This window comes from Suricata suricatta, chromosome 4, assembly GCF_006229205.1.
Source record: "Suricata suricatta isolate VVHF042 chromosome 4, meerkat_22Aug2017_6uvM2_HiC, whole genome shotgun sequence".
Lineage (NCBI taxonomy): Eukaryota > Metazoa > Chordata > Mammalia > Carnivora > Herpestidae > Suricata > Suricata suricatta.
Genome location: NC_043703.1, coordinates 12855857 through 12869750, shown reverse-complemented (window position 1 = coordinate 12869750; position 13894 = coordinate 12855857).

Genomic DNA, 13894 nt, shown 5'->3' with positions numbered 1-13894 from the left:
AAAGGGCACAGAAAAACATCAGGTTCTGAGTAGAAAGCAATGCCATTTTAGCACACTCAACTGTGCTCTGACACTTCCATACAGAAGATCAGATTGTGTAATTCATGAGAGTCAGTACAAGGAGTGCCATCCAAGGCACTCACTGTGGACTCACAGGGAGGAGGCCGGTGGTGTTCATTACTCTTCACCAGGTCCGTCATCATCTGACTCTTCTTGTCTGAGCCCCCATGAAATTCCTGCGCCGCCCACCATCTCTAAGTTCTCTCCTGTTTTCCCCAGACCTTAGGCTGGAAGGGAAGAGAGGGTCTTATTGATAAAGGGTTTAAGACATAATAGATACATTGTTAGGCAGCTTTTCCAGTCTCGCCATTCAGACATCCTTGATTTCCAACCAACATGGAAAATCTCCATGAAATTTTAAGGGGACACAGACAAAACTTTACCAAGGGCTTGAGTTTTTATAGATTAACCTAATTTTTCAAACTTGAAAGCTCATATCATTTAAAGCTCATTTGCCTTTGTAATTTGTTTTGTAATTATGTTTTTACCTAATTACAGTTGTCTTATTGGTGACTTTTTATTGAAGTAGAGCTTGACGTGATTCCTTTAAAGAATGAATTTACATACAGGAAGATAGCAAATGGCCACTTTCTGTATTTTCCACTATTTTCTCAAATCCAGAGGTTGTTTATGTTTTAATATAAGATTTGGCTTGAAAATGAACAAATAATTACCTAGAGGATGTGACTTAGTTGTCGTTCTTGTGAATGAAGCCAAAGTTACTCTTTTTGAAGACATACTCTGTTACAATTTTAGTTGGCTTTGCTTAGTTATAAAACGCCACTGATTTTAAGTACTCTGAAAGTAGAAATAACACCTGTTAATAGAGAGGGCAATATAAGAATCAATAATTTGGGATGTGATCATCATTTTAATATTATTTTGTGTTTAATTCAATCAACATGTATTGAATATATACTATTGACTAGCCAAAGCATTACAGGGATGAAGAGATGAGGGGGTAGTGAATGTACCTCTCCATCCTTTTCCCCCACTGGCCCCCAAATCCACTGAGTCTACCTGACAGATGGAGGTAAAATAAACATAATACAAGAGAAACTGCAGTAAATACAAGAAGTATGAAGTGTTTGGGAAATGCGAAGAGAGAGAGAGATTAATTCTAATACGAGGGACACCTGGGGAAATGGAATTTGAACTAGGTTCTGGACTTGAAGTAAGTAATCTGGTTATTCAATATCCTCGGTAGTAATCTTCAAGATCATCACTTACTCTGTGTATGATTTTTACTTCAGAAAATACAGAATTAATATGTCACATTGATATTCAACAAAGGGGCGTGTCAGAATCATCTAAAATATTTTGTCAACTATGCAATTCTCAAAAAACTGTGTCCGCCATATTCTTAACAAGCGAGACTTGGGTAGGTCTGGGCATAGCCCTCCCCTCACACACACACACACACACACACACACACACACACACAGAGCAAGATGGAGTTGAATGCCACAGTGATAGCTTTAACATGAACTTCAATGTGAAATACAGTTTCTATAAATACTTTCTTTGGACAGATAATGTTAAAGTTTCTTGGAAAGATTAGAAATGTATCATTATAGGTAATTTTTATTTAAGGTTATCTTATATGTATTTATGAAATATACTTTAGTCCTTTCTGAAACCCCATAGTGAAATAAATAAATAAATAAATAAATAAATAAATAAATAAATAAATAGAAGTTGATGATAGATATCTGGATGGACAGCTAGTCACCTGAATGACTTACTGCTCTTTATTTCTGCTGTTGGAGAGCCAGGGTTTGAGAGATACTATAAACAGGCCCGATCCCATGTGTGCATGGGACCTGTGGGTCATTCATCCAGCCACGGTGAAACATCTTACCGACCCTCAGCCCCTTCCCTGGACTCAGCTAGTCACAGACCCAGATAGAAAAACTCCAGGCTTCAGACAACCTACAGCCCTAACACAGACAGCACTGAGCCCCTGAGCTTGGCATTTTCAGTGTAAAACCTTAGTAGCATATGCTATTGATTGGTCTCCTGTCTCAATAATCTCACTTGGATTGCTTTCTTTTGAGCGCCATGATCGCCACCTTAGCACATCACTAGGAGCTTTTTTAGCTCCTTTGACTTTGTCAGTATACAGTGCAGAACTGACATGTTCCATTTTAGTCTTAGAGCGCATTGTTGTTCCTATAACCTAATTATGTTGACAGATTAGTATTTTTTTAGATAATTTACATATGTTGTGGCATCTTTTCATTGGAAACAACAGTAGTTTGCATGGGAAATAGCCAAAGTCTTCATTAAAAAAAAAAAGAAAATACCAGAGACCAGTCCCCAACAGAAGGAAGTCAAGGCAAGTTGCGTGATGCAAAGGTTTAACTCTGTTCAACCACCTGGCCTGCCAAGGAAAATAAAAAGGCTAAGTATCCCTGCAACGTCTCCCTCAGCTTCTCTCCTTCACATGTAAACTGGAATCAATTTTGCCATCAGGGCCATTTGCACAGAGCTAGTGCTTTGATTAAGTAAACAAGATTTCTCCTTCCCCGCTAGTGCGGGCGTTTCCATGTGGTTAATTACACAGTAAGTGCTAATATTTTGTGAAGCTGTGTGAGAGGCATTAACGAGACAATTATAAAAGAGGAGGTACTGCTCCGTGAGAGCCAGGAGCTGAGTTTTGAGGAGATCGCCCTGGAAAGGAGGATGGATTCTTCTCCTTGACAAAATAACTGGCTGGTTGCTGAGAAGAACAATCCGGTGGGCCCTCAGCTGTGACTGCTCTGGCTTCCCCAGGGCACCCCAATCTCCGCTGAGCGGAGTAGTGTGAGAAGCAGGAGACATTGATGGAAAGAGACGAGGGGTACAGTTCCAAGGCCTGGAGAATTCTTGTCATCACTAGAAAATAAGACACGATTGGAATCACATCTAATAATCTAGGAACGGTGAAGGTTATTAAATCATGTTATGCTGTGCGAAGAGATTAACCTTATCATTAAAAAAACTACTATATGGCACAAAATATAATGGGTCCCCGTGGCCTGCTCATGCTCACTCTCGACACACACTTGTGCCATTTAACGACTTTTCTTCTATTTTATTTTCCTTGTTTCCTCTTCCTGAGAGGTAAGCACAGCTGAATGCCCCAATGTTTATAGAAAGATAGTACAATTTAACTGCCTGGCTCCTACTTACATTTTAACTGGGGGAAAAAAACAGCTTTCACATCAAAAGACTAAAACCATAGGTATAAAACTTCAGGCGGCCGTCTGCTAATAGAAAAGCTGATTTTCCAAATCATTCCTGGCACTCCTAAGGCCCGTACATGGCCACCTACCTTGCCTACTGCAGACCTACTATTTTTGAGCTAGAAGTTTCTTTGGGGGATATAAAGCCAGTTTTAGAGAAATATTGATATCTCTTTCTCCTTGATGTTGAGAAATCCCCCATCCTCTTCCCTTGTTTTCATCTTCTCGGCGTTATAGGACCTTTCGAAGCAAAGTAATATGTCCGTTCAATTGTTCATTTATTTACAGACGTTTTATGAGTTCCACCGTGTTTTACGCAATGTGTTGGGATCTGCTAAAATCCAAATGAACAAAACGCTGTTCCTATCTTCAGTCAGTAGAGAAGACAGCACGGCAATGTGCCGTCGGAGTTAAGACAGAAGTCCGCTCAGGATTATAGCAGGGGTCACGAGAAATAAGCAGTTCATTCTGTTTCCAGTGTGCACACGACACAAGCTGACAAGGACTCTACTCCCACTGTGTAAAAGGACAGAAGAGTGTGAACCCCGCCAGAAACTACTAGCACTTGCCCTTACTTCAAACTGGAAAAGTTATTTTGGAAAATTAGGTTCTCATTCAAAGTTACTAGGTTAACCACAAAAGTATGATAAGGATTGTGAAGCTTTCAATCGAAACATAAACCACAAGAAAAAAATATTAGAGAATAGGCCATACATGAAAATGTATCCTAAATAATGTTGCACCCACACTTCCGTAAGCCACTGTTTTAAGTGAAATCCAGTCTTTATCATTATGATTGATTATCTATCCATCCATCCATCCATCCATCTGATGAGGAGGAAGTCACTTTTATTCCTAGCATAGTGCCTTGCACATAGTTAGTGGTCTAGAATTATCCCTTGAATGCTAATGTTAGAAAACTAAATAGCATGATGTGAGTTGTAAGAATTTGCTTTTTTGGTAACACAGTATCCTTTTTTGAGGAGGGGTGGGTGGGGGAAGCGAGGGAGGGAGAGAACGCGTGTGCACAGGGGGAAGGGTAGAAAGAATATTAAGCAGACTTCACACCCAGAGTGGAGCCAGACTCAGGGTGTCAGGACTGTGCGGTCATGACCTGAGCCAAAACCAAGAGTTCGATGCCTAACTGACTGAGCCACCCAGGTGCCCCAACACAGGATCTTTTTAATTCTCTTTTGACTTTTGCAGTATTGATATTCAAATATTTAATATTTGATCTTCTAAGTTTTTGGCAAGAATTGTAATTTGTTTACCTAAATTGCTTTCAGTCTTTCAAGAGATAGGTATTAAGCAAGGCACTGACCAAGGTACTGAGGATTAAAAGCAGCAAGAGAGACCAAGACCTTACATTCTAGTGGGGTAGACAGACAATAAACAAATAATCAAAATGATAATTTCAGGGAGTGATGATGAGTATATAAAAAATTAAGCAGTAATAAACACAGGGTCCTGAAATAAAGATTACTCCATTGTGTGGTTCAGGAAGGTCTTTCCAAAGAGATAATATTTGAAGAGCTGGGAAACGGGAATGAACCAGTGAAATAAAAGTCTGGGGAATCCCAAGAGAAGCCACTCTGAAAATCTGACCCAACCACACAGACCACACACAGTCTAGTACGTTCAGGCCAAAGATCTGAAAGTTTTCCTTGATTCCTCTTCTTTCCCATTACCTCTTCATCCAAACCATCGTCTTGTCCTGTCAATATCTAAAAAACAGCATCTCAAATCTTATCTTCATTGCTCCTCTGAACAATTCACCATCTATCACCAATGTAGTGGCAACTAACCACAAATGGCTATTGATTACTTGAAATGTATCCAGTCTGGATGTAGGTATAAAACACATACCACGGGGCACATGGGTGGCTCAGTCAGTTAAGCGTCTAGCTTCGGCAGGTCATGATCTCACAGTTAATGGGTTCGAGCCCTGCATCAGGCTCTGTGCTGACAGCTAGCTCAGACCCTGGAGCCTGCTTCGGATTCTGTGGCCCCCTCCCTCTCTGGCCCTCCCCTGCTCACGCTGTCTGTCTCTCAAAAATTAATAAAAAACATTAAAAAACATTTAAAACACACACACCAGATTTCAAAGGTTTTGTATGAAAAAAGGTAAAGTATCCTAATAATTTTGTCCTGATTATACATTTAAATAATATTTTAATATATTAGATTAAGTAAAATGCACTTTAAATATTAATTTTATCTGTTTGACTTTTTTTTTGCTGTGTATTGTGTTTTATTTTGGAATTTAATTTTTAAAAACCCAAGGGTTTTCCTTTTTGTTATATATTGTTAATAATTAAAGTTCATAGTTTCCTTAGATTACCTTAGCTTTTACCTAATGTCCTTGTTTTGTTCCAGAATCTCAATCCAGGATGTTACATTACATTTAGTTTTCATGTCTCTAGGTTTATCTTGGCTGTGAGAGTTTTTCAGGCTTTTCTTACTTTTGAGAAGCACTGGGCAGGCAAATTGTAGGATGCCTCTTTTTTTAAAAAATTCAACTTATTTAGGGGCGTCTGGGTGGCTCAGTCTGTTAGGCATTCAACTCTTGATTTCGGATCAGGTCATGGATCAAGCCCTGCGTCTGGCAGTGTGGAGCCGGCTGGGGATTCTCCCTCTCTGCCTGCTCCCACTCGCACGTGCTCTTGCGCTCTCTCTCTCTCTCTCAAAATAAATAAGCTTAACTAATAAAATAAATGAAATAAAAAATTCCATTTATTTAAACTAAAACAAAAACAGTTCACCCAATTTTCCTACCTCCCAGTTCACCACGTCTGGCACTCACTAATCTGTTCTTTGCATCTGTGAGCTTTTCTAAAAAATTTTGTTTTAACTCCACATATAGGCGAGATCATATGGTATTTATCTTTCTCTGTCTGACTTATTTCACTTAGCATAATACCCTCAAAGTCCATCCACGTTGTCACAAATGGCCAGATTTTATTCTTTTTAATGGGTGAATAATATTCCACTGTGTATATATGCTACAATTATTTTTTATCCATTTATCCATTGAAGGACAGTTGTATCCATGTCTTGGCTATTACAAATAATGCTGCAATGAGCATGGGAGTGCAGATAGCTTTTCAAGTCAGTGTTTTCATTTTCTGATGTGCGGTTTGAACCCTTCACTACTTAGGAAGAAGCTCTGGATTCTGAGTTCCCTCCTTCTTGTGGGACATTGTGCCAGGTATGGGGCTTATTAGAAAGTTTGCGGTCCAGCCTCTCCTATTCATTTCAATGTGGTTTTCTTCTCATTTGCCCAGTTTATGGTCATCACTCAGCTATCCTTTAGATTTTTTAAAGAGAGAATTGTTCTGCATGTAGCTATAGACTCGGCGTGTCCAAGAGAGAAGGTAAGTTCAGGATTTTCCTACATGTTCTTTTCTAGTATACACATTAAGGCTATAAATTTCTGTCAAAGAACCACTTTGCTGTATCTCACAAGTTTTGATAGATGGCATTTTCATTATCACTAGGTTCCAAGTGTTTTTAAATGTCTTTCTTTAACCCATGAGTTATTTAGCATTATGACTTTTTAAATTTCTAAATATATGGTTCTTCCTTTGTCTTGTTATTTTTAAATCGCTAATGTAATTATGAATGCAGAATCTGAATGATAACTTTTTAATATTTTTTTAATGTTTATTTTTGAGAGAGAGAGAGTGTGAGTGCGGGGCGGGCAGGGAGAGAGAATTCAGGAGTCCAGGAAGGGAAGAGCGGAAGTGTGGGCGGGCAAACGCAAAGTTGCTTAAGAGCTAAGAGTTCTTGGCTCCTGGCAAGCCCAGGGCTTCTGGGTGGCCTGATTTCCCCTTGAGTCCACTTGGACCAGGGCTCTGAGTCACCACAGGTGTCGGGGCCGGCACGGATCTTCCCAAGGCGAGAGGGAGCGAGGAGCCCAGGCACACTTGTAAGGCGCTTTTCCTCGCGACCCTCCTTGGGCGTGGCTGCCTGCTCACCACCGTGGCCCCACCCACCAGCCCGCTCTTCTCCCCGCCCCCGGCCAAAGGGTTCCCTCCAACCCTCTCATTCCCAGGGGTTTCTCTTCGTTTTCTTCACTTGAGGGTGTTGTACGCTCTATGTTGCTTCCATGAATTTGCAAGAAGGAGCAGTAATAATGTTAGTTAAGCATCTTTGAGTCACATACTTGGTATGATGGCTCCTAATTATTTTTATTCTTTATTAAAAAATGGAAGGCCTCTTGGACATGTAGGAAAGGGCCCTAGAAATCGCAAAGCACGTTCATTATTAATTACATTATTATAAACAATATCAAGATATGTTCGTAGGCTAATCTTTAAGAAATATTCTTATATTTGTACAGAAAATAGCATTAGAACAAATTACAACCATATTGACCAGAAACCACAGAAAATCTAGCATGCTTCTGATATTTGTTATTAATTATTATATTTATTATTGTTCTTATACTATTACATTTGGCACATGAATACTTTTTTTAAATTTCCAGAATGTGTCACTAATCTGTAACTTATTATTCCTTAAAGCTTCTTTTTGGTTTTTTTAATATTTATTTATTTTTAAGAGAGAGAGTAAGAGCAGGGGAAGGACAGAGGGAGGGAGACACGGAATCCAAAGCAGGCTCCAGGCTCTGTGCTGACAGCTCAGAACTGTCAGGGGCTCGAACTCATGAACCGTGAGATCATGACCTAAGCTGAAGTCAGCGGCTTAGCCAGCTGAGCCACCCAGGCGCCCCTATTCCTCACAGCTTCTTTTCTGAAAAGACTTGTCTATGGTAGAGTACAAAAAGTCATTCTAGAAAAAACATTTTAAATTACATTATTTACCTAAAAGACTATCTTTATATATTACTGGCCTATTGAAATTTTTCTTTTCAATCAAATTCCATTCATTTTTACATAAAGCACATCAGTAACAGCTACCATGAGAAAATAACCATAAGCAAAAACTGTGTTGCTGCCTGTCTTCATTTTTTGCTACTCCTCATTTTTCTTTCTACGTCTATTTGTGAAAGTTTGAATTCCACCTTCTTGATGCCCTCAAGTCTGTAAATACTTCTTACTACAATTCTTTCACGACGCCCACATTTTGAATAATGCCTTAACTTCTTCAAATGTATCCCTGTGCTCTCTCTACTTTTTCTTTTGTAGTATTTTTTCCTGCATTATTTTTATACGTTTTATAATCTTGTCTTGAGACTTCGAGCTTCTGATCCGCCCCCCCCCCCCCCCGCATAGCTGTCACTAGAATGGCATTGCTATAGAGAATTAAGGAATCCAGCGATTCTGTACCTTCCTTATTTTGCTCCTGTTTTCTTCCTCTGCTCATAGCTCCTTGCACATACAGTGCTCCGTTCTGCCCCATTTTGTGTATTCTTTGGCTACTTCCATCAGAACCTGGCTCCAATTTAATTTCCTTCAGACAGCTTTCCTTCATTCATTTCCTTCATTTCCCTGTTTCTCTTGACCTCTAAGAATTCATGTACAAACTATACATAATATTATCATGTACTTGAAAGTGCTTGTTTTTATAATTTTACTTAGTTATATGGTTATGCATTTTGTAATATTTCATTATTTATTATTACATCCTTGCATCTCATTTTTTTCTTATTAGCATGAATCATAAGCTATTATCATATAATGTAAGTGTGCAATCAGTTGTTTAACATCAGTCTCTTCTGTTTATGTCTATAACTACAAGTTCATTTGGCTAATTGCCTATTTTTGTATCCCCAAAGCCTGCAAAATATACATAGTATGTGCTCAATTAATACCCTAATGTCTTTGAAATACTATTCAGGATATACATAGAATGAAAGTGCTCACAAGTGCTTGCTAATTTTTTAAAATACCATTTGACTCGACACTCTCACACTTTCTATAACAGTTGGGACATACTTGACTTCAAGATGGAGAAAACATAACATACTTTAACTAACACAGACTTAAACCAAAGAAAGCTAGCTATTTACTTAGTTAATAAGTTCAAAGGTGGGCATTTCCACTTTTGACAGGACAGTCCAATGTTGTCTTCCAGGGCGTGGATTCCTCCCGATCTTTCTAGCTATCAAGAGTTCACTGATTTTCAACCTCAGCCATAAGGTATCATTGCCCAAAGATGGTGGCATCTCTTATTTCAATGTGCGAGGCCGGAAGCCAGGGGAGGGACATCAAAACAATGGAGATATCTGCCCATTCTTGTCAGAATCCCAGGAATCCTGGGCCCCATGCCTTCTTCCTGTTCTAATGATGGGAATTGAGTCACATGTCTACTTCAGGACTCTGGGCAGATAGGAAAGGACTGCCATTAATGATGGATCCTGTTTTGTCCCAGATTTTTCAGCCAAAAGAAAGGGGAACTGATGGGGACGCAAGCAACCCTGTGTTTACTCTTGGGCCATGTTAAATAAACCCCTCTGAGGCTCTGTTTTCCTCCAAACATTTAAGCTTTGAAGCTTCTTCAGGCTTTTTCCTTTTATTTCCTATATCTTAATCATTAAGCCATTTCCTTCAGAAACACTTTCTCAACCAAAAGGGTTCTTTCATTGACTTGTTTACATCCTCACTTAATTTCTGCCTTCAATTCTTTCTTTTCAAAACCACCGAAACATACCACATTTTCAAAAAAGAAAATTTTTTTGGCTCCTTCCTTTCCACTTTCGATATATACTCCTGTTTCCCAACTGTATTAGGCGCCTCAGAGGCCAAGAAAATGTCTTCTGCTCTCTTTATAACTGCCAGCAGCACTTCATAGGCGCTAAATGTACTTGACTTGTCCTTCCCCTTCGTGGTTAATCACATATGTGCAGACTTTCAGAGGAAGCAATAGGCACTGGGTTTTATAGACACAAAGTACTGCTAATATGGCAGACGTCCTCTTCTGACTTGTTTCTATTAGATTCTTTGCATACTTGCCCCTGGCTCTAGTCAGAAAGTCCCAGAACACCGTGTATTTCCCACTTCATCCCACCTTTTCCAACATCTTTCACAGAAGGAAAGGAAGGAGCTGGGTTTCCATGGTAACACAAGTGTGACAGTTGAGGGTATCTGGGCATAGGTGAGATAACTCTCAGACAGAGTGGGGAGAAAGGAAGTTGTCCTTTTTTTTCCCTCCCAGCAATGTCCTTCTGAAGCTAAAGAGACCCTAAAACGTCAGTGTATAGTGTTTTCACCATTATACAGATTTACAGCTCTTGGAGAAAATTCAATTTCATTTTCTCTTTTTTGTTTTATCTTTCCCACAAACAAATGAATGGAGACACAAGTTTTTATTTCTAAAATCACTGTCAGAAGAGATAGTTCATGCTGGCACAAAAATGAACATGATTAAGGAATCAGGAGACAGACACCCATATCCAAACCAAATCTTCAAAATTCTCTCCATGTTCTGACATCCTTCCCTATGGCGGCTAATCCTCCAGTCAGTATTTCACATGCAGCCTCAAATTAGGTAAGTACCATCACATAATAAGACAGGATAAAAAAGGAAATATGCCCTACTTATCATGTTTCTTTTGCCCCTTAGTGGTCAAAAATCTGCCTTTGGCAACACTGAGAACAAATATCGAGAATGAATATCAAATGAATATGAATTCATCAAGAATGAGTACTTAGTACCAATTTGAGAAATATAAATGAGGTGTCACTACCCCAAGGGCTGCAGTCTGTATACTTCTCCTTATCAAGAAAAGTCGGCAGTAAGGAAAGCTCAGGGGAAACAGCCTGACAAATGTCAAAAAGCTCTCCTACTCTTTATTATGCTAAGTGGAGTGGCTAGCGAGCCCACTATTTTTTGTGTGCCAACTTCTATCAGATGGACAGCAATCCAGGGCTTCTCAACGTCTAGTGACCTGGGAAGTGAAAAGTTGCTGATGATGACATCCTGGATCCACAATCCCAGTGCAAATTTCTAAAAAAAATAATAGGAAGGAAGGAAAGAAGGGAGAAAGAAAGGAAGAAAGGAAGGTAGAGAAAGAAAGAAAGAAAGAAAGAAAGAAAGAAAGAAAGAAAGAAAGAAAGAAAGAAAGAGAGAAAGAGAGAAAGAGAGAAAGAGAGAAAGAGAAAAGGAAGGAAGGAAGGAAGGAAGGAAGGAAGGAAGGAAGGAAGGAAGGAAGGAAAAGGAAAAGTCACTGGACCTTTATTTGCTTGCAAAAAAGAAATGATTTTTCAACCCTGCTGTAATGTAAGGTACTACACAGGATATAATGCTCTATACAAATAAAGTTTGATGCTTCTTGACTCCATTTAACTCTCAAAAAAGCCTAGGAACTTATCCCTAGGATGCACAATTTGGCTCTTAAAGAGACAGTCTATCTTTCCTCATAAAAGAAGTGTGGCTGTTACTAAGCTAAAGTAGCTCAAATAAGCATACAAGTTTCACACAAAATATGCGACTTGCAAAAAGCTAGGTGCACACTATATTCATGTACAACATCTTGAAAGATTCCTGCCCAAAAAGCTCCGATGGAATGCATCCATGTGAGCTCCTTTCATTTTAATTCACTTTTCCACACTACTAGTTTAGAATCCTCTATGATCTTAAAACATTCATCTGATTCTTAATTCTTTTGCAATTTGCTTTCTCTGCTGATTCCATAGGTTCAGATATTAATTACCTCTCATACTTTGACGACATTTAATCACTAAATAAAGACTGAGTTATATTTATTACACTTTTTGACAGGACACTTGCCCTCAATTATTTTAAGCCAAAACTTGGTATGTGTTATACTATAGCAAGATAATGCAAACATAAGTTCTTCGTTCTAATATAATGGACTGACAGGGCAATACAATACTGCTAAATCTAAGCACACTTTTGTAGTAGTTTGATAATCGACAGCAAAGATGGTAAAGGAACACCTGGTTTTTGAGGAACTCGGACCAAAATCCTCTCAACATGATGACCTTGTGGGGAAGGGAAAGGACGAAGAGGTATGCCATGATTAAACAGAAATTTAGAACTGCAGAAATTTATTATTCCAGAGAAATGTGATGTGGCAACGGATGGGTGTAGGGTAGTCTGCGAAAGATATAGTTTAAATCAAGTAAATCCAATAACCCATTATTACAAAATACAATCCAGGAGTATTTGGGAATATAACTTCTCCTAAATTTAACATTATGAGAGAGTGTAACATACAATGCTACAAAGACCTAACGGTAAGTTTTAAAACTGAGTAGTTTACAAAAAAAAAAAAAGAGAGAGAGAGAGAGAGAGAGAGAGAGAGAGAGAGAGAGAGAGAGAGAGAAACCCGTTTCAGGAGGCACGCATGGAAGATCTGTGCCAACTGCTGCAGTATGTCTCAAGTACCAGAAAATTTCTCACCCTAAAGACAAAAGTCCCTGTTTTCTCGATTCATCCCACGATTCAGCCCACATCCCTCAGCACCAGTTCCAAGCCCATCATTTAAGCAGAATGCCAAGGAGACGACGTAAAACGCAGAATTCGTCACTCTCGCCTGCAACACACCTTGCTCCTTGCCAGCACAGGGCACGACGACCGGCCCCTCGTTCTCCGACCCCTCCCGGACCCCACCAGCACCCCGTCTCCATACCACCAGCCCTAGGTGGCAAAGGAATCGCGAATCCTGGTTGGCTCAGATCGAGCCTCCGTCATTCGTCAGCTCACCTACAATTGGTTGGCAGAGCGTGCTCGGGAACAAACGCCCAGCCCGGCCAGGCGAGGGGAGGGGAGTTGGTTGATCCCGCGACTAGAGTTTGCCCCATTGGCTGCCGCGTGGGCGTCACGTGGTATGAAGCGACTCTCTATTGGCCGAGAATGGTACCATGGGGTACAGAAACGTTATCTGGTTGGTTGGAATGGCTCCCAGCTTCCTACTAGGCGCCCCAGCTAGCTGTTGCTATGAGGTGTCCCCGGGCCTTCTGTTGTGGCTTGGAGCTCCGTTCTCCCGGTTTTCCAGACGCCCGTAGCTCACAGGGCGTGGGAAGAGCTCGACACCAGTCCGGCACTGGAGCAGGGCGGGGCTGGGGGCGCTGGGCAGGACACGGGCGACGTCACCGGGCGTGGGCCTGGCTTCCTCGGACTCGCCTTTGCTGCCTAGGGCAGTGGGCTGTGGGGGCCGTGCATCTTCTTCAGTGTTCTGATGCTTAAAACAAAGCTTCACTTCCTTGTGTTTATCTTCGTCCTCTTTAAAAAGCTTCTCTTTATGTTTATACAAGGTACACCAAAGCTCTCAGGAGTACTGAGAAACGGGGCGGTGCCCAGCAAAATCCCTAAGACTTCCTTTTAGACCTTGCCCGTTTCTTCTTTTCACTCCCAGCCTCACGTTAAAGGCTGCGGATTGCTCTGGCCCCGCGAACATCTCGCCCCCGCCCCAAAACCGAGCGTGGGATTCTCAAGTTGACCAGGTTCCCGGCTCAGGCAGAGTAACTGCGCATGCCCAATACGCAGGCCCTGGGGTTCGACGGGGCGTGCGGGGAAGGGTTTTGTTGGGTGGCAGAGGAGGTTGTTTATCTAAGCGCGAGCCGAGGCTTCCGCACCGCGCAGTCTCCCGGGAGCGCGCGGGGCCGGTCACCTAGGCGACGGGGAGCAGGGGCGGGGCTGCGCCGCGGAGCCCCGCCTCCTGCCGCCGGGCCCCGCCC